The following is a 23,315-nucleotide window of genomic DNA, read 5'->3' on the forward strand; positions in this document are numbered from 1 at the left end:
AGTGGAGTAACAACATGTTACACTACTGAAGACATTGTCTCTAATCTAGTGGAGTAATAACATGTTCCACTACTGAAGACATTGTCTCTAATCTAGTGGAATAATTACATGTGCCACTACTGAAGACATTGTCGCTAATCTAATGGAGTAATAACATGTTCCACTACTGAAGACATTGTCTCAAATCTAGTGGAGTAATAACATGTTCCACTACTGAAGACATTGTCTCTAATCTAGTGGAGTAATAACATGTTCCACTTCCAATCTACTGAAGACATTGTCTCTAATCTAGTGGAGTAATAACATGTTCCACTACTGAAGACATTGTCTCTAATCTAGTGGAATAATTACATGTTCCACTACTGAAGACATTGTCTCTAATCTAATGGAGTAATAACATGTTCCACTACTGAAGACATTGTCTCAAATCTAGTGGAGTAATAACATGTTCCACTACTGAAGACATTGTCTCTAATCTAGTGGAGTAATAACATGTTCCACTACTGAAGACATTGTCTCTAATCTAGTGTAGTAATAACATGATCCACTACTGAAGACATTGTCTCTAATCTAGTGGAGTAATAACATGTTCCACTACTGAAGACATTGTCTCTAATCTAGTGGAGTAATAACATGTTCCACTACTGAAGACATTGTCTCTAATCTAGTGGAGTAATAACATGTTCCACTACTGAAGACAATGTCTCTAATCTAATGGAGTAATAACATGTTCCACTACTGAAGACATTGTCTCAAATCTAGTGGAGTAATAACATGTTCCACTACTGAAGACATTGTCTCTAATCTAGTGGAATAATTACATGTGCCACTACTGAAGACATTGTCGCTAATCTAATGGAGTAATAACATGTTCCACTACTGAAGACATTGTCTCAAATCTAGTGGAGTAATAACATGTTACACTACTGAAGACATTGTCTCTAATCTAGTGGAGTAATAACATGTTCCACTACTGAAGACATTGTCTCTAATCTAGTGGAATAATTACATGTGCCACTACTGAAGACATTGTCGCTAATCTAATGGAGTAATAACATGTTCCACTACTGAAGACATTGTCTCAAATCTAGTGGAGTAATAACATGTTCCACTACTGAAGACAATGTCTCTAATCTAGTGTAGTAATAACATGATCCACTACTGAAGAATCTAGTGTGTAATAACATGTTCTCTAAAGACATTGTCTAATCTAGTGGATTAATTACATGTTCCACTACTGAAGACATTGTCTCTAATCCAGGTGGGAGTAATAACATGTTCCACTACTGAAGGCATTGTCTCAAATCTAGTGGAGTAATAACATGTTCCACTACTGAAGACATTGTCTCTAATCTAGTGGAGTAACAACATGTTACACTACTGAAGACATTGTCTCGAATCTAGTGGAGTAATAACATGTTCCACTACTGAAGACATTGTCTCTCTAGTAAATAACATGTTCCACTACTGCAGACATTGTCTCAAATCTAGTGGAGTAATAACATGTTCCACTACTGAAGACATTGTCTCTAATCTAGTGGAGTAATAACATGTTCCACTACTGAAGACATTGTCTCTAATCTAGTGGAGTAATAACATGTTCCACTACTGAAGACATTGTCTCTAATCTAGTGGATTAATTACATGTTCCACTACTGAAGACATTGTCTCTAATCCAGGTGGAGTAATAACATGTTCCACTACTGAAGACATTGTCTCAAATCTAGTGGAGTAATAACATGTTCCACTACTGAAGACATTGTCTCTAATCTAGTGGAGTAACAACATGTTACACTACTGAAGACATTGTCCTAATCTAGTGGAGTAATAACATGTTCCACTACTGAAGACAATGTCTCTAATCTAGTGTAGTAATAACATGTTCCACTACTGAAGACATTGTCTCTAATCTAGTGGATTAATTACATGTTCCACTACTGAAGACATTGTCTCTAATCCAGGTGGAGTAATAACATGTTCCACTACTGAAGACATTGTCTCAAATCTAGTGGAGTAATAACATGTTCCACTACTGAAGACATTGTCTCTAATCTAGTGGAGTAACAACATGTTACACTACTGAAGACATTGTCTCGAATCTAGTGGAGTAATAACATGTTCCACTACTGAAGACATTGTCTCTAATCTAGTGGAGTAACAACATGTTACACTACTGAAGACATTGTCTCTAATCTAGTGGAGTAATAACATGTTCCACTACTGAAGACATTGTCTCTAATCTAGTGGAATAATTACATGTGCCACTACTGAAGACATTGTCGCTAATCTAATGGAGTAATAACATGTTCCACTACTGAAGACATTGTCTCAAATCTAGTGGAGTAATAACATGTTCCACTACTGAAGACATTGTCTCTAATCTAGTGGAGTAATAACATGTTCCACTACTGAAGACAATGTCTCTAATCTAATGGAGTAATAACATGTTCCACTACTGAAGACATTGTCTCAAATCTAGTGGAGTAATAACATGTTCCACTACTGAAGACATTGTCTCTAATCTAGTGGAATAATTACATGTTCCACTACTGAAGACATTGTCTCTAATCTAATGGAGTAATAACATGTTCCACTACTGAAGACATTGTCTCAAATCTAGTGGAGTAATAACATGTTACACTACTGAAGACATTGTCTCTAATCTAGTGGAGTAATAACATGTTCCACTACTGAAGACATTGTCTCTAATCTAGTGGAGTAATAACATGTTCCACTACTGAAGACATTGTCTCTAATCTAGTGGAGTAATAACATGTTCCACTACTGAAGACAATGTCTCTAATCTAGTGTAGTAATAACATGTTCCACTACTGAAGACATTGTCTCTAATCTAGTGGATTAATTACATGTTCCACTACTGAAGACATTGTCTCTAATCTAGTGGAGTAATAACATGTTCCACTACTGAAGACATTGTCTCTAATCTAGTGGAGTAATAACATGTTACACTACTGAAGACATTGTCTCGAATCTAGTGGAGTAATAACATGTTCCACTACTGAAGACAATGTCTCTAATCTAGACATTGTCTCTACTGAAGACATTGTCTCTAATCTAGTGGAGTAATAACATGTTCCACTACTGAAGACATTGTCTCTAATCTAGTGGAGTAATAACATGTTCCACTACTGAAGACATTGTCTCGAATCTAGTGGAGTAATAACATGTTCCACTACTGAAGACATTGTCTCTAGTCCAGGTTGGAGTAATAACATGTTCCACTACTGAAGACATCGTCTCAAATCAAGTGGACTAATAACATGTTCCACTACTGAAGACATTGTCTCTAATCTAGTGGAGTAATAACATGTTCCACTACTGAAGACATTGTCTCGAATCTACATGTTCCACTACTGAAGACATTGTCTCTAATCTCGTTTAATAATAACATGTTCCACTACTGAAGACATTGTCTCTAATCTAGTGGACTAATAACATGTTCCACTACTGAAGACATTGTCTCTAATCTAGTGGAGTAATAACATGTTACACTACTGAAGACATCGTCTCTAATCTAGTGGAGTAATAACATGTTCCACTACTGAAGACATTGTCTCTAATCTAGTGGAGTAATAACATGTTCCACTACTGAAGACATTGTCTCTAATCTAATGGAGTAATAACATGTTCCACTACTGAAGACATTGTCTCTAATCTAACATGTTCCAAGACATTGTCTCTAATCTAGTGGAGTAATAACATGTTCCACTACTGAAGACATTGTCTCTAATCTAGTGGAGTAACAACATGTTACACTACTGAAGACATTGTCTCTAATCTAGTGGAGTAATAACATGTTCCACTACTGAAGACATTGTCTCTAATCTAGTGGAATAATTACATGTGCCACTACTGAAGACATTGTCGCTAATCTAATGGAGTAATAACATGTTCCTACTGAAGACATTGTCTCAAATCTAGTGGACAATAACATGTTCCACTACTGAAGACATTGTCTCTAATCTAGTGGAGTAATAACATGTTCCACTACTGAAGACATTGTCTCTAATCTAGTGGAGTAATAACATGTTCCACTACTGAAGACATTGTCTCTAATCTAGTGGAGTAATAACATGTTCCACTACTGAAGACATTGTCTCTAATCTAGTGGAGTAATAACATGTTCCACTACTGAAGACATTGTCTCTAATCTAGTGGAATAATTACATGTGCCACTACTGAATACATTGTCGCTAATCTAATGGAGTAATAACATGTTCCACTACTGAAGACGTTGTCTCAAATCTAGTGGAATAATTACATGTGCCACTACTGAATACATTGTCGCTAATCTAATGGAGTAATAACATGTTCCACTACTGAAGACATTGTCTCTAATCTAGTGGAATAATTACATGTGCCACTACTGAAGACATTGTCTCTAATCCAGGTTGGAGTAACAACATGTTACACTACTGAAGACATTGTCTCTAATCTAGTGGAGTAATAACATATTCCACTACTGAAGGCATTGTCTCTAATCTAGTGGATTAATTACATGTTCCACTACTGAAGACATTGTCTCTAATCCAGGTAGGAGTAATAACATGTTCCACTACTGAAGACATTGTCTAAAAATCTGGTGGAGAAATAACATGTTCCACTACTGAAGACATTGTCTCTAATCTAGTCGAGTAACAACATGTTACACTACTGAAGACATTGTCCCGAATCTAGTGGAGTAATAACATGTTCCACTACTGAAGACAATGTCTCTAATCTAGTGTAGTAATAACATGTTCCACTACTGAAGACATTGTCTCTAATCTAGTGGATTAATTACATGTTCCACTACTGAAGACATTGTCTCTAATCCAGGTGGGAGTAATAACATGTTCCACTACTGAAGAGATTGTCTCAAATCTAGTGGAGTAATAACATGTTCCACTACTGAAGACATTGTCTCTAATCTAGTGGAGTAACAACATGTTACACTACTGAAGACATTGTCTCGAATCTAGTGGAGTAATAACATGTTCCACTACTGAAGACATTGTCTCTAATCTAGTGGAGTAACAACATGTTACACTACTGAAGACATTGTCTCTAATCTAGTGGAGTAATAACATGTTCCACTACTGAAGACATTGTCTCTAATCTAGTGGAATAATTACATGTGCCACTACTGAAGACATTGTCGCTAATCTAATGGAGTAATAACATGTTCCACTACTGAAGACATTGTCTCAAATCTAGTGGAGTAATAACATGTTCCACTACTGAAGACATTGTCTCTAATCTAGTGGAGTAATAACATGTTCCACTACTGAAGACAATGTCTCTAATCTAATGGAGTAATAACATGTTCCACTACTGAAGACATTGTCTCAAATCTAGTGGAGTAATAACATGTTCCACTACTGAAGACATTGTCTCTAATCTAGTGGAATAATTACATGTGCCACTACTGAAGACATTGTCGCTAATCTAATGGAGTAATAACATGTTCCACTACTGAAGACATTGTCTCAAATCTAGTGGAGTAATAACATGTTCCACTACTGAAGACATTGTCTCTAATCTAGTGGAGTAATAACATGTTCCACTACTGAAGACATTGTCTCTAATCTAGTGTAGTAATAACATGATCCACTACTGAAGACATTGTCTCTAATCTAGTGGAGTAATAACATGTTCCACTACTGAAGACAATGTCTCTAATCTAGTGTAGTAATAACATGTTCCACTACTGAAGACATTGTCTCTAATCTAGTGGATTAATTACATGTTCCACTACTGAAGACATTGTCTCTAATCTAGTGGAGTAACAACATGTTACACTACTGAAGACATTGTCTCTAATCTAGTCGAGTAACAACATGTTACACTACTGAAGACATTGTCTCGAATCTAGTGGAGTAATAACATGTTCCACTACTGAAGACAATGTCTCTAATCTAGTGTAGTAATAACATGTTCCACTACTGAAGACATTGTCTCTAATCTAGTGGAGTAATAACATGTTCGCTTACTGAACACATCGTCTCTAATCTAGTGGAGTAATAACATGTTCCACTACTGAAGACATTGTCTCTAATCTAGTGGATTAATTACATGTTCCACTACTGAAGACATTGTCTCTAATCCAGGTTGGAGTAATAACATGTTCCACTACTGAAGACATTGTCTCAAATCTAGTGGAGTAATAACATGTTCCACTACTGAAGACATTGTCTCAAATCTAGTGGAGTAATAACATGTTCCACTACTGAAGACATTGTCTCGAATCTAGTGGAAATAACATGTTCCACTACTGAAGACAATGTCTCTAATCTAGTGGAGTAATAACATGTTCCACTACTGAAGACATTGTCTCTAATCTAGTGGATTAATTACATGTTCCACTACTGAAGACATTGTCTCTAATCTAGTGGAGTAATAACATGTTCCACTACTGAAGACATTGTCTCTAATCTAGTGGAGTAATAACATGTTCCACTACTGAAGACATTGTCTCTAATCTAGTGGAGTAATAACATGTTCCACTACTGAAGACATTGTCTCTAATCTAGTGGAGTAATAACATGTTCCACTACTGAAGACATTGTCTCTAATCCAGGTTGGAGTAATAACATGTTCCACTACTGAAGACATTGTCTCTAATCAAGTGGAGTAATAACATGTTCCACTACTGAAGACATTGTCTCTAATCTAGTGGAGTAATAACATGTTACACTACTGAAGACATTGTCTCTAATCTAGTGGAGTAATAACATGTTCCACTACTGAAGACATTGTCTCTAATCTAGTGGAATAATTACATGTGCCACTACTGAAGACATTGTCGCTAATCTAATGGAGTAATAACATGTTCCACTACTGAAGACATTGTCTCTAATCTAGTGGAGTAATAACATGTTCCACTACTGAAGACATTGTCTCTAATCTAGTGGAGTAATAACATGTTCCACTACTGAAGACATTGTCTCTAATCTAGTGGAGTAATAACATGTTCCACTCATTGTCTCTAATCTAGTGGAGTAATTACATGTTCCACTACTGAAGACATTGTCTCTAATCTAGTGGAGTAATAACATGTTCCACTACTGAAGACATTGTCTCAAATCTAGTGGAATAATTACATGTTCCACTACTGAAGACATTGTCTCTAATCTAATGGAGTAATAACATGTTCCACTACTGAAGACATTGTCTCAAATCTAGTGGAATAATAACATGTTCCACTACTGAAGACATTGTCTCTAATCTAGTGGAGTAATAACATGTTCCACTACTGAAGACATTGTCTCTAATCTAGTGGAGTAATAACATGTTCCACTACTGAAGACATTGTCTCTAATCTAGTGGAATAATTACATGTTCCACTACTAAGACATTGTCTCTAATCTACAGTAATCACATGTTCCACTACTGAAGACATTGTCTCTAATCTAGTGGAGTAATAACATGTTCCACTACTGAAGACATTGTCTCTAATCTAGGTTGGAGTAATAACATGTTCCACTACTGAAGACATTGTCTCTAATCTCGTTTAATAATAACATGTTCCACTACAGAATACATTGTCTCTAATCTAGTGGAATATTAACATGTTCCACTACTGAAGACATTGTCTCTAATCTAGTGGAGTAATAACATGTTCCACTACTGAAGACGAAGTGGACATGTGTACTGAATACATTGTCTCTAATCTAGTGGAGTAATAACATGTTCCACTACTGAAGACATTGTCTCAAATCTAGTGGAATAATTACATGTGCCACTACTGAAGACATTGTCTCTAATCCAGGTTGGAGTAACAACATGTTACACTACTGAAGACATTGTCTCTAATCTAGTGGAGTAATAACATGTTCCCTTACTGAACACATCGTCTCTAATCTAGTGGAGTAACAACATGTTCCACTACTGGAGACATTGTCTCTAATCTAGTGGAATAATTACATGTGCCACTACTGAAGACATTGTCTCAAATCTAGTGGAGTAATAACATGTTCCACTACTGAAGACATTGTCTCTAATCTAGTGGAGTAATAACATGTTCCACTACTGAAGACATTGTCTCTAATCTAATGGAGTAATAACATGTTCCACTACTGAAGACATTGTCTCTAATCTAGTGGAGTAATAACATGTTCCACTACTGAAGACATTGTCTCTAATCTAGTGGAATAATTACATGTGCCACTACTGAAGACATTGTCTCTAATCTAATGGAGTAATAACATGTTCCACTACTGAAGACATTGTCTCAAATCTAGTGGAGTAATAACATGTTCCACTACTGAAGACATTGTCTCTAATCTAGTGGAGTAATAACATGTTCCACTACTGAAGACATTGTCTCTAATCTAGTGGAATAATTACATGTGCCACTACTGAAGACATTGTCTCTAATCCAGGTTGGAGTAATAACATGTTCCACTACTGAAGACATTGTCTCAAATCTAGTGGAGTAATAACATGTTCCACTACTGAAGACATTGTCTCTAATCTAGTGAGTAACAACATGTTACACTACTGAAGACATTGTCCCGAATCTAGTGGAGTAATAACATGTTCCACTACTGAAGACAATGTCTCTAATCTAGTGTAGTAATAACATGTTCCACTACTGAAGACATTGTCTCTAATCTAGTGGATTAATTACATGTTCCACTACTGAAGACATTGTCTCTAATCCAGGTGGGAGTAATAACATGTTCCACTACTGAAGAGATTGTCTCAAATCTAGTGGAGTAATAACATGTTCCACTACTGAAGACATTGTCTCTAATCTAGTGGAGTAACAACATGTTACACTACTGAAGACATTGTCTCGAATCTAGTGGAGTAATAACATGTTCCACTACTGAAGACATGTTCTAATCTAGTGGAGTAACTAACATGTTACACTACTGAAGACATTGTCTCTAATCTAGTGGAGTAATAACATGTTCCACTACTGAAGACATTGTCTCTAATCTAGTGGAATAATTACATGTTCCACTACTGAAGACATTGTCTCTAATCTAATGGAATAATAACATGTTCCACTACTGAAGACATTGTCTCTAATCTAGTGGAGTAATAACATGTTCCACTACTGAAGACATTGTCTCAAATCTAGTGGAGTAATAACATGTTCCACTACTGAAGACATTGTCTCTAATCTAATGGAGTAATAACATGTTCCACTACTGAAGACATTGTCTCAAATCTAGTGGAGTAATAACATGTTCCACTACTGAAGACATTGTCTCTAATCTAGTGGAATAATTACATGTGCCACTACTGAAGACATTGTCGCTAATCTAATGGAGTAATAACATGTTCCACTACTGAAGACATTGTCTCAAATCTAGTGGAGTAATAACATGTTACACTACTGAAGACATTGTCTCTAATCTAGTGGAGTAATAACATGTTCCACTACTGAAGACATTGTCTCTAATCTAGTGTAGTAATAACATGATCCACTCCTGAAGACATTGTCTCTAATCTAGTGGAGTAATAACATGTTCCACTACTGAAGACAATGTCTCTAATCTAGTGTAGTAATAACATGTTCCACTACTGAAGACATTGTCTCTAATCTAGTGGAGTAATAACATGTTCCACTACTGAAGACAATGTCTCTAATCTAATGGAGTAATAACATGTTCCACTACTGAAGACATTGTCTCAAATCTAGTGGAGTAATAACATGTTCCACTACTGAAGACATTGTCTCTAATCTAGTGGAATAATTACATGTGCCACTACTGAAGACATTGTCGCTAATCTAATGGAGTAATAACATGTTCCACTACTGAAGACATTGTCTCAAATCTAGTGGAGTAATAACATGTTCCACTACTGAAGACATTGTCTCTAATCTAGTGGAGTAATAACATGTTCCACTACTGAAGACATTGTCTCTAATCTAGTGGAATAATTACATGTGCCACTACTGAAGACATTGTCTCAAATCTAATGGAGTAATAACATGTTCCACTACTGAAGACATTGTCTCAAATCTAGTGGAGTAATAACATGTTCCACTACTGAAGACAATGTCTCTAATCTAGTGTAGTAATAACATGTTCCACTACTGAAGACATTGTCTCTAATCTAGTGGATTAATTACATGTTCCACTACTGAAGACATTGTCTCTAATCCAGGTGGGAGTAATAACATGTTCCACTACTGAAGACATTGTCTCAAATCTAGTGGAGTAATAACATGTTCCACTACTGAAGACATTGTCTCTAATCTAGTGGAGTAACAACATGTTTCACTACTGAAGACATTGTCTCTAATCTAGTGGAGTAATAACATGTTCCACTACTGAAGACATTGTCTCTAATCTAGTGGAGTAATAACATGTTCGCTTACTGAACACATCGTCTCTAATCTAGTGTAGTAATAACATGTTCAACTACTGAAGACATTGTCTCTAATCTAGTGGATTAATTACATGTTCCACTACTGAAGACATTGTCTCTAATCTAGTGGAGTAATAACATGTTCCACTACTGAAGACATTGTCTCAAATCTAGTGGAGTAATAACATGTTCCACTACTGAAGACATTGTCTCTAATCTAGTGGAGTAACAACATGTTACACTACTGAAGACATTGTCTCGAATCTAGTGGAGTAATAACATGTTCCACTACTGAAGACATTGTCTCTAATCTAGTGTAGTAATAACATGTTCCACTACTGAAGACATTGTCTCTAATCTAGTGGATTAATTACATGTTCCACTACTGAAGACATTGTCTCTAATCCAGGTGGGAGTAATAACATGTTCCACTACTGAAGACATTGTCTCAAATCTAGTGGAGTAATAACATGTTCCACTACTGAAGACATTGTCTCTAATCTAGTGGAGTAACAACATGTTACACTACTGAAGACATTGTCTCGAATCTAGTGGAGTAATAACATGTTCCACTACTGAAGACATTGTCTCTAATCTAGTGGAGTAATAACATGTTACACTACTGAAGACATTGTCTCTAATCTAGTGGAGTAATAACATGTTCCACTACTGAAGACATTGTCTCTAATCTAGTGGAATAATAACATGTTCCACTACTGAAGACATTGTCGCTAATCTAATGGAGTAATAACATGTTCCACTACTGAAGACATTGTCTCAAATCTAGTGGAGTAATAACATGTTCCACTACTGAAGACAATGTCTCTAATCTAATGGAGTAATAACATGTTCCACTACTGAAGACATTGTCTCAAATCTAGTGGAGTAATAACATGTTCCACTACTGAAGACATTGTCTCTAATCTAGTGGAATAATTACATGTTCCACTACTGAAGACATTGTCGCTAATCTAATGGAGTAATAACATGTTCCACTACTGAAGACATTGTCTCAAATCTAGTGGAGTAATAACATGTTACACTACTGAAGACATTGTCTCTAATCTAGTGGAGTAATAACATGTTCCACTACTGAAGACATTGTCTCTAATCTAGTGTAGTAATAACATGATCCACTACTGAAGACATTGTCTCTAATCTAGTGGAGTAATAACATGTTCCACTACTGAAGACAATGTCTCTAATCTAGTGTAGTAATAACATGTTCCACTACTGAAGACATTGTCTCTAATCTAGTGGATTAATTACATGTTCCACTACTGAAGACATTGTCTCTAATCTAGTGGAGTAACAACATGTTACACTACTGAAGACATTGTCTCTAATCTAGTCGAGTAACAACATGTTACACTACTGAAGACATTGTCTCGAATCTAGTGGAGTAATAACATGTTCCACTACTGAAGACAATGTCTCTAATCTAGTTGGAGTAATAACATGTTCCACTACTGAAGACATTGTCTCTAATCTAGTGGAGTAATAACATGTTCCACTACTGAAGACATTGTCTCTAATCTAGTGGAGTAATAACATGTTCCACTACTGAAGACATTGTCTCTAATCTAGTGCAGTAATAACATGTTCCACTACTGAAGACATTGTCTCTAATCTAGTGGATTAATTACATGTTCCACTACTGAAGACATTGTCTCTAATCCAGGTTGGAGTAATAACATGTTCCACTTCTGAAGACATTGTCTCAAATCTAGTGGAGTAATAACATGTTCCACTACTGAAGACATTGTCTCGAATCTAGTCGAGTAATAACATGTTCCACTACTGAAAACATTGTCTCTAATCTAGTGTAGTAATAACATGTTCCACTACTGAAGACATTGTCTCTAATCTAGTGGATTAATTACATGTTCCACTACTGAAGACATTGTCTCTAATCTAGTGGAGTAACAACATGTTACACTACTGAAGACATTGTCTCGAATCTAGTGGAGTAATAACATGTTCCACTACTGAAAACATTGTCTCTAATCTAGTGGAGTAATAACATGTTCCACTACTGAAGACATTGTCTCTAATCTAATGGAGTAATAACATGTTCCACTACTGAAGACATTGTCTCTAATCCAGGTTGGAGTAATAACATGTTCCACTACTGAAGACATTTTCTCTAATCTAGTGGATTAATTACATGTTCCACTACTGAAGACATTGTCTCTAATCCAGGTTGGAGTAACAACATGTTACACTACTGAAGACATTGTCTCTAATCTAGTGGAGTAATAACATGTTCCACTACTGAAGACATTGTCTCTAATCTAGTGGAATAATTACATGTTCCACTACTGAAGACATTGTCTCTAATCTAATGGAGTAATAACATGTTCCACTACTGAAGACATTGTCTCAAATCTAGTGGAGTAATAACATGTTCCACTACTGAAGACATTGTCTCTAATCTAGTGGAGTAATAACATGTTCCACTACTGAAGACATTGTCTCTAATCTAGTGGAGTAATAACATGTTCCACTACTGAAGACATTGTCTCTAATCTAGTGGAGTAATAACATGTTCCACTACTGAAGACATTGTCTCTAATCTAGTGGAATAATTACATGTTCCACTACTGAAGACATTGTCGCTAATCTAATGGAGTAATAACATGTTCCACTACTGAAGACATTGTCTCAAATCTAGTGGAATAATTACATGTTCACTACTGAAGACATTGTCTCTAATCTAATGGAGTAATAACATGTTCCACTACTGAAGACATTGTCTCAAATCTAGTGGAATAATTACATGTGCCACTACTGAAGACATTGTCTCTAATCCAGGTTGGAGTAACAACATGTTACACTACTGAAGACATTGTCTCTAATCTAGTGGAGTAATAACATATTCCACTACTGAAGGCATTGTCTCTAATCTAGTGGATTAATTACATGTTCCACTACTGAAGACATTGTCTCTAATCCAGGTAGGAGTAATAACATGTTCCACTACTGAAGACATTGTCTAAAAATCTGGTGGAGAAATAACATGTTCCACTACTGAAGACATTGTCTCTAATCTAGTGGAGTAACAACATGTTACACTAATGAAGACATTGTCTCGAATCTAGTGGAGTAATAACATGTTACACTACTGAAGACATTGTAATATAGTGGAATAATTACATGTTCCACTACTGAAGACATTGTCTCAAATCTAGTGGAGTAATAACATGTTCCACTACTGAAGACATTGTCTCTAATCTAGTGGAGTAATAACATATTCCACTACTGAAGACATTGTCTCTAATCTAGTGGATTAATTACATGTTCCACTAATGAAGACATTGTCTCTAATCCAGGTAGGAGTAATAACATGTTCCACTACTGAAGACATTGTCTAAAAATCTAGTGGAGAAATAACATGTTCCACTACTGAAGACATTGTCTCTAATCTAGTGGAGTAACAACATGTTACACTAATGAAGACATTGTCTCGAATCTAGTGGAGTAATAACATGTTCCACTACTGAAGACAATGTCTCTAATCTAGTGTAGTAATAACATGTTCCACTACTGAAGACATTGTCTCTAATCTAGTGGATTAATTACATGTTCCACTACTGAAGACATTGTCTCTAATCCAGGTTGGAGTAATAATATGTTCCACTACTGAAGACATTGTCTCAAATCTAGTGGAGTAATAACATGTTCCACTACTGAAGACATTGTCTCTAATCTAGTGGAGTAATAACATGTTCCACTACTGAAGACAATGTCTCTAATCTAGTGTAGTAATAACATGTTCCACTACTGAAGACATTGTCTCTAATCCAGGTAGGAGTAATAACATGTTCCACTACTGAAGACATTGTCTCTAATCTAGTGGATTAATTACATGTTCCACTACTGAAGACATTGTCTCTAATCCAGGTAGGAGTAATAACATGTTCCACTACTGAAGACATTGTCTAAAAATCTAGTGGAGAAATAACATGTTCCACTACTGAAGACATTGTCTCTAATCTAGTGGAGTAACAACATGTTACACTAATGAAGACATTGTCTCGAATCTAGTGGAGTAATAACATGTTACACTACTGAAGACATTGTCTCAAATCTAGTGGAGTAATAACATGTTCCACTACTGAAGACATTGTCTCTAATCTAGTGGAGTAATAACATATTCCACTACTGAAGACATTGTCTCTAATCTAGTGGATTAATTACATGTTCCACTACTGAAGACATTGTCTCTAATCCAGTTAGGAGTAATAACATGTTCCACTACTGAAGACATTGTCTAAAAATCTAGTGGAGAAATAACATGTTCCACTACTGAAGACATTGTCTCTAATCTAGTGGAGTAACAACATGTTACACTAATGAAGACATTGTCTCGAATCTAGTGGAGTAATAACATGTTCCACTACTGAAGACAATGTCTCTAATCTAGTGTAGTAATAACATGTTCCACTACTGAAGACATTGTCTCTAATCTAGTGGATTAATTACATGTTCCACTACTGAAGACATTGTCTCTAATCCAAGTTGGAGTAATAACATGTTCCACTACTGAAGACATTGTCTCTAATCTAGTGGAGTAATAACATGTTCCACTACTGAAGACATTGTCTCTAATCTAGTGGAGTAATAACATGTTCCACTACTGAAGACATTGTCTCTAATCCAATCTAGGAGTAATAACATGTTCCACTACTGAAGACATTGTCTCTAATCTAGTGGAGTAATTACATGTTCCACTACTGAAGACATTGTCTCTAATCTAGTGGATTAATAACATGTTCCACTACTGAAGACATTGTCTCTAATCCAGGTGGAGAGTAATAACATGTTCCACTACTGAAGACATTGTCTAAAAATCTAGTGGAGAAATAACATGTTCCACTACTGAAGACATTGTCTCTAATCTAGTGGAGTAACAACATGTTACACTAATGAAGACATTGTCTCGAATCTAGTGGAGTAATTACATGTTCCACTACTGAAGACATTGTCTCTAATCCAGGTTGGAGTAATAACATGTTCCACTACTGAAGACATTGTCTCGAATCTAGTGGAGTAATAACATGTTCCACTACTGAAGACATTGTCGCTAATCTAATGGAGTAATAACATGTTCCACTACTGAAGACATTGTCTCTAATCCAGGTTGGAGTAATAACATGTTCCACTACTGGAGACATTTTCTCTAATCTAGTGGATTAATTACATGTTCCACTACTGAAGACATTGTCTCTAATCCAGGTTGGAGTAACAACATGTTACACTACTGAAGACATTGTCTCGAATCTAGTGGAGTAATAACATGTTCCACTACTGAAGACATTGTCGCTAATCTAATGGAGTAATAACATGTTCCACTACTGAAGACATTGTCTCTAATCCAGGTTGGAGTAATAACATGTTCCACTACTGGAGACATTTTCTCTAATCTAGTGGATTAATTACATGTTCCACTACTGAAGACATTGTCTCTAATCCAGGTTGGAGTAATAACATGTTCCACTACTGAAGACATTGTCTCTAATCTAGTGGAGTAATAACATGTTCCACTACTGAAGACATTGTCGCTAATCTAATGGAGTAATAACATGTTCCACTACTGAAGACATTGTCTCTAATCCAGGTTGGAGTAATAACATGTTCCACTACTGGAGACATTTTCTCTAATCTAGTGGATTAATTACATGTTCCACTACTGAAGACATTGTCTCTAATCTAGTGGATTAATTAATTACATGTTCCACTACTGAAGACATTGTCTCTAATCATGTTCCACTACTGGACATTGAGCTAATCTAATGGAAATAACATGTTCCACTACTGAAGACATTGTCTCTAATCCAGGTTGGATAATAACATGTTCCACTACTGGAGACATTTTCTCTAATCTAGTGGATTAATTACATGTTCCACTACTGAAGACATTGTCTCTAATCTAGTGGATTAATTACATGTTCCACTACTGAAGACATTGTCTCTAATCCAGGTTGGAGTATGTTAGAGGAAATTATAGTTTAGATGATTAATTATGTATACATTATTAATTAGAACCATTTATTCTAATACTATTATGTTATGATATGAAAAGTATGAGTTTTTGGTTGAGCTGTTACTGAAAATGTAAGCAGAACGAATTAATTGTCTGTGCCTCCTGGGTAGTTTAAGGTGGTGGGCTAAAGATAGTTTTTCAAACAGATAAGAATATTTTGGTTGGATTCCATTAGTGGAGAGAAGTATATCTTTTAGACAGGTTGGAATGTAGTTTATGAGGGGAGTAAAAAAATCTCTAGGACTGAATACTACGCCATTGTAAGGCTGGGAGAGGGTGTGAAACTGATGACGTCATTTTATGTTCTCTTTCTTTAAAATGTAATGTTCTTTGTATTTTGGGTTAGTACTCTCTTGTAATAAATGCTGTTACTTTTGGCTTTTAAGACTGGTCTCATTCTACTTCATGCATAATTAATGAACTTACAATTCATTAATGAATTAAAAATGAGTGCGAATTGGTTTTGGCAATAAAGGAAAAAGGAATTTAGAATTCCTCTATCAATTTGGTCCTTCGATGTGCCGGATCTAAATATCTCTACCTGTTATCTGAAGGTAATACGCTGAAAATCGTGCACGGATGAGTTTTTGACTCGTTTTACTAAAGACCTGACCTCTGAATTGAGGTTAAAATTGAAACAGGCCTGCGTATTATCACAGAGGACAGGGAGGGTGACTAGATTCAAACGAACAGTGCTTTTCCCAGCCGGCAGCCAGGTAAAGTAGGCCTTTATTCTTGATTTTGGGGGGATTTGAGTTCTTTGATTGATGTTCTAAAATTTTTTAGAATTCATCAATAAGGGGAGCTTTGCCATTCCCACAGGGTTTGTATGACCATCATACACTGGGTTTTGTATAACCGATATACACTGAAGCAGGTTCGAAAATAACCTGTGGTAATGTGCACTACCGTAAATAAAATAAACTTAATCATGAGAGGTAAAAACGCCCGAGATTAAGACGGGATATTAAATAGGTACTGGGGGATGGGACGGTGATCTTGTACAAATACTGGGCGTAGAGAGACTGCAAGAATGCGCAAGATAACTGGATTGGTCATTTGAATAGTGGCAGTATTGATCACCGTTCCGATCCAACTAATACTACGGGAAATATCCAAATAAGGAGGAGAGGGAACTTAAATCTAAAGAAATGAGATAAAAGCCATATTGTTTAGACATGACAGTACCAGGCGAGAGGGAAGTTTAACAATTAGTGGCGTGAGATAACGATTATTAGCGTTCTTTAAAAGCCCTCTGACACAACCGGAAAATAAGATATTAACTAGGGCTTTACAAACCCTGGGCTTATGGTTGTAAGGTTAGACCTAATATTTGTTTTCAAAAGTCAAAGCTATTGGTAAGATTTCCATAAAAGAGCTAAACTTAATCATGAGAAACGCACCCACCCGAGATTAAGACGGGATATTAAATAAGGTACTGGGAAATAGAACGATAATCTTGTAAAAATATTGATCATTGTTCCTATTCAACTAATACTACTGAAATATCCAAATAAAGACACACATAGCCAGACAGAAAAACAAGGTAATTAAGTAACGGTAAATCACAAATTTATAGAACTGCAAGCACATAGAATTTAAAAATTATATAGAAAGAAAGGCATAGATAAGTGATTAGATACCATAGCTACAAGGGAACGGCAAGGATTTAGAATGGGTGGGAAGGCTTCAAAGAAAGCCCCGGAACTAACGGGAGACGAGCGATACATGGAACAGAGAGACAGGAGAAACATCGATTTCGGTCTAAGATGGAAAAAAAAAATACGATTTTGATGGCCGTCTAAATGTAGAAAAGCTGGAATCCCTTATAAAACAAATACATAAGGAATGTGGTAATAATGTGAAAAAGCAGGATAAACAAGGGTTGTACACAGCCAGGGTCTGGCTTACGGAAGCCAGGAAAAGAGTGGAAGTAGATAAAAAGAAAAAAAAACAAGATACTCTGCCCTCCACTCCTACAGTGGTAAAAAATGGTCAATCGGGTGGGGGTGGGAATCAAAGCCTATATCCTTCTCTAGTGGACCAGGCATACAGAGATAATCCCGACGATGAGGTGGTGATGGCTCAGAGGAGAGGGCAAGTGCCGCTCGGTGCTGACCCTCCTCCAGCTTATGATCTGGGAGCGAACGGTATGAGTCCAGAGGGGCAGAAAAGCACAGAGAAAGAGCAAGAACTGATTAGAACAGTATTGAGAAGGGTAAACAGCATTGGTAGAGACTCAGACAGTGAAGGAAGAAAATTGGTCGGGTAAGGAAAAATATCAGACACCTTCACCGAATCAAAACAGATCAGGACTACTTAGAAAACCCTCCGATATAGGAGAGAAAAATAGACCACGGCCTGGGAGAGATTTACAGTACTATAGCAGGGAAGAAGACAGTGCAGAGAGAGAAGGGCAGTTTCCCCTGATAGAGCTGCCCAACCCCCAAGCTGGGATAGAGGATAACGAACCCACGGTTCGGGTCTATCGACCCTGGACACAGAGGGACGTAGAAATGGCAGTAGAAGGAATTCCACACCCAAAAACAGGAATGGCAGGTTTTGAAAGAGATCTCAACGGACTAGCGTCCAGTTTCAGGCTAAACACAGGGGAGGTGGAAAGAGCAGTTAGAACCATAGTGGGAAAGGATTGGTTTGCTGCGCGCGGAGCCTGGGTGCCAACAGGGAATAATGGGGACATCATACAGTGGAGCGCGGGTCTTGGGGAGCCATTTAGAGCAAAAATTACAGAACTATGCGCTAACCTAACTGAACATTACCACCGACACGCCGACTTCTCTAAGGTAACTGAATGTAGACAGGGAGAAAATGAGACAGTCAGTCAGTACCTAGAACGTTTGAGAGATGTATTTAATGCCAACAGTGGTACGCCAGAACCAGCCCCCGGGGGGGATCAAAATACTCCTTATCATCAGCAACTAAAAATAGCCTTATTAACTGGAATGCGCGTAGAAATCAGTAAAGAGGTAAAAAAGAACTTAGTGGGGTGGGGGTTGGCGACTCTCGCAGAAGTAAAAAGATATGCGGTCCACCACGAACAACACGGTCAGACAGAAAAAAGGAAAAAAGAGAATAGGAAAGATGAGTTCTTAATGGCGGTATTAGAAGATAGAGCAACGGGGGCTAATAGAAAGGGAACGTCAGGAGTAGGGGGTAAAGAGGATTTTAGATGTTTCAATTGCAATAAAACTGGACATGTCGCCAGAAAGTGTGAGGCACCTTGTAAATATTGTGATAAGAAGGGACATCAAAGCCGCAACTGTAAACGAAAACCACAGGGGAGGGGGGGCAAAAAAGAAAAGGAAGAGAGGCGCCCAAAACCTGACTCGGACAGCGAGGAAGATAAATCCTGACTAGAGACTGACACTGCTAAAATAGTCAGGAATGAAGTAGTGGACTGGTACAGCGAAAAGGACAGTGACAGTAGTAATAGTGCTTCAGACCTCAACAATCTAGATAAAATTGATGCAGAGACGGAGGTATTTGAATTAGCAACAGTAGACCTCGCTCTTGCTCAGGAAGAAAAACCTTTTTTGACACTTGCAGTAATGGGGAAGAGAAGAAAATGTCTGTGTGATACGGGGGCGTGCAGGACAGCCATATGCAGTGAGGATGCACCACCAGGGATTCATCCCTCAGGGGATAAGATAATTGTTCGTTCTGCGTCTGGCCATCACTGTGTAGAGAGACTCTCGACTCCCATAACTCTCAGACATGAAATGACTGAGGGGGAGGCGACGGTCCCAGTACTCATATCAAAGTTGTGTCCTGTGAATCTATTGGGGAGAGATGTCATGAAACTTTTGAATATTGCCATAACACCTACAGACAAAGGTATGAAAGCTCAGGTGGTTAAAGATAACATGGTAATCTGTGGGGAAGGAGAACCAAATTATTGGTATAGTCAAGATCTATTGAGGGGAGGGTTAACAGACATACCCAAAGCATTGATAGAACTAACAGATGATATAAAATGAGGACTAACTAAAATGTCGCCAGATGACTTGCACTGCACACTGTGGTATAACAGACACCCCGGCCCCGACCTGATATATGAGAGGACACTTCTGAGAACCACTGAGCGAACCATTGGTCTAAAATGGCTTTACTATGACTTAACTCATGCAGCCGTGGAGGTAGAACTGCCTACTCATATCCAGGCCTTGTACAGAGAAAAATGGTGCCCCCATGTGGCCCTAGCTAAAGAAGACACTGAGCAGTGGAAAGATATGGGATACTGGGTGTCAAAGGGAAAAAAACTGACAGACTGGGTAACGGGGGAGGGAGGTTTGCAACATAGCCCATCCACTGATAGATACAGACGAAAACTGAACTGGAGAGCAAATTGTGCCCCCGCAGTGCACATTAGTGATAGTGGGGGAGGGTTCTGAGAAGCAGAATACCTTTTAACAGTAGAACAGGAAGACGATTTAAAAGAAATACCCGAACATCTGTGGTCTCAAGGTCCCGGAGATGTGGGATTAATTAAGGGAGTAACGCCGGTACAAGTGGTTCCTAAATCAGATTATAGACCTTACCAAAAACAATACCCTTTGAAGCCGGAAGCAATAAAAGGAATAACACCCTCGTTTGAGCAGTTGAGGAAGGGAGGTGTTATCATACCTGGGGATGAAGCATTCTGTAACTCGCCTCTCTTCCCAGTGAAGAAGGCGTTCCCTAGCACTGATTGGAGAATGGTGATGGATCTACAAGGAGTCAATAGCAGTGTGATCCCAAGAGCACCTTGTGTGCCAGATCCACACACGCTGTTAAACCAGTTGAAGCCCGGGAATGCTTACTTTACTGTGATAGACCTGGCCAATGCATTTTTTAGTATTCCACTACATCCAGACAGTCAGGGGTGGTTTGGATTTACTTTTTTGGGTCAGAAATGGGCATATAGCCGCCTAGTCCAAGGCTATCTCGAGAGCCCCACGATCTATTGTCAGGCTATCACTAGAAATCTCGGAAAATTCGACCCTCCACGGGGAAGTCAAATTTTGACATATGTGGATGATATCCTGTTGTCTAACTCCTCGCAGGAGGCCTGTAAAGAGGATACTCTTGCTCTGTTCCTCTTCTTAGCTGACCAAGGTCACAAAGTTAATAAGAGGAAGTTACAGCTCTGGCAGAGACAAGTTATCTATTTAGGGCACACCATAACTAAGGAAGGGAGGACTCTCAATTCAACAAGGAAGACAGCCATTTTAGAAGCACCCAAACCATTGAACAAAAATCAGATGATGAGTTTCTTGGGAATGATTAACTACTGTAGAGCATGGGTCCCACACTTTGCATTGCATACAGGGTTACTTAGTAAATTGATCTATGGTAAGGCTATGACAGCGAAAGATAAGATAATATGGACAAAAGAGGCGGAAGAACAGTATGTGGAGATTAAACAGCTATTGTTATCTGACACTGTTCTGGCTTTCCCTAGGTATGACCGTGAATTCACACAGACTGTGGATTGCAGGGAGGGGTTCATGACATCAGTGTTGACTCAGAGACACGGAGGGAAGAATAAACCGGTGGCTTACTATTCCTCCCGTCTCGATGAGGTGGCACAGGCAATGCCCCTGTGTTTACAGTCTGTGGTGGCTGCAGCACGAGCTGTGGAGGACTCAGCCTCTGTAGTACTATACCATGATTTGATGTTGAGGCTGTGGAGGACGCAGCCTCTGTAGTACTATACCATGATTTGACACTGAGGGTCCCACATGCCGTCTCAATTTTGTTATTGGAACATAAAATGGCGTACATGTCACCTGCTAGACATTTGTCTTGTATGATCATTCTGTTAAATATGCCAAATTTAACAATTGAGCGTTGTACTACTTTGAACCCCTCCACTCTAATTCCTATAGCCACAGATGGGAGTCCTCACGATTGTGTAGCGGAGACGGAGAAAATGGTTCTCCCCAGGGCAGATCTGACTGATATGCCTTTGACAGATGCAGAAGTAACTATGTTTGTTGATGGAACTTCTAGAAAGAATCCAGATGGCTCAAATGCTACTGGATATGCGGTAGTGACCCTCACTAAGGTGCTGGAAGCTGAAGCTTTACCAAAGAATTACTCTGCTCAACAAGCTGAAATTGTGGCCCTTACCAGGGCTTGTATATTAGGAAAGGGTAAATGCATAACGATACATACTGATAGCGCTTATGCATTTAACACTGTTCATGTATTCGCAGCACAGTGGAGAAACAGGGGCATGATAACCACAGCAGGTAAACCCATCACTCACGCGCAACTAATCTTGAATTTACTAGAGGCAATTCTACTACCAAAACAATTAGCCATTTGTAAATGCGAGGCACATCAAAGGGCATGGACAGCGTCAGTATTGGGAATAGATGGGCAGATGAGGAAGCGAAGAGAGTGGGGGGGAAACTACACTCACACATAGACTCACACTTAAAGGAGGAAGTTCATATCGACACCAAAATACTGAGGGAAAGTCAGCTTAGAGCCCCCATTAAGGAAGTTACTAAATGGGTCAGAATGGGAGCTGTAGATAGAGGAGGTATTTGGCATAAAGGGAATCTACCTGTTTTACCTAAGTCACTGTTTAAATATGCTGCTGTATTGTTACATGGGCAAAGCCATGTATCAACAGGGGGGATGGTAGGGCTATTTAAACAACACTTTGTAGCATATGGAATAACTAACTATTTTAAAAACTTTTGCTCACGGTGTACTATATGTGCACAAAGTAACAACCAAGGTGCAGTAAGGGTACCACATGGGGCTTACCCAGCAGCTAAGTACCCATTCCAACAGTTGGAAATGGACTTTATTGAATTAACTAAGAGTGAAAACAAGAAGTGGTGTTTAACAATAATTGATAAATATACCAAATGGGTAGAAGCGTTTCCTACATCCTCAGCAGACGCAGAAACAGTGGCTAGAGCAT

General features: G+C 37.9%; 1 protein-coding gene across 4 annotated transcripts in view; it reads left to right on the plus strand.

Annotated features, from left to right (window-relative positions):
• LOC135574204 (low affinity immunoglobulin gamma Fc region receptor III-A-like) overlaps nt 1–23,315 on the plus strand; it is an 83,651-nt gene that overhangs the window by 56,766 nt on the left and 3,570 nt on the right. The gene's annotated exons all lie outside the window — the stretch shown is intronic.

This window comes from Oncorhynchus nerka, linkage group LG12 (genome assembly GCF_034236695.1).
Source record: "Oncorhynchus nerka isolate Pitt River linkage group LG12, Oner_Uvic_2.0, whole genome shotgun sequence".
NCBI classification, from domain to species: domain Eukaryota; kingdom Metazoa; phylum Chordata; class Actinopteri; order Salmoniformes; family Salmonidae; genus Oncorhynchus; species Oncorhynchus nerka.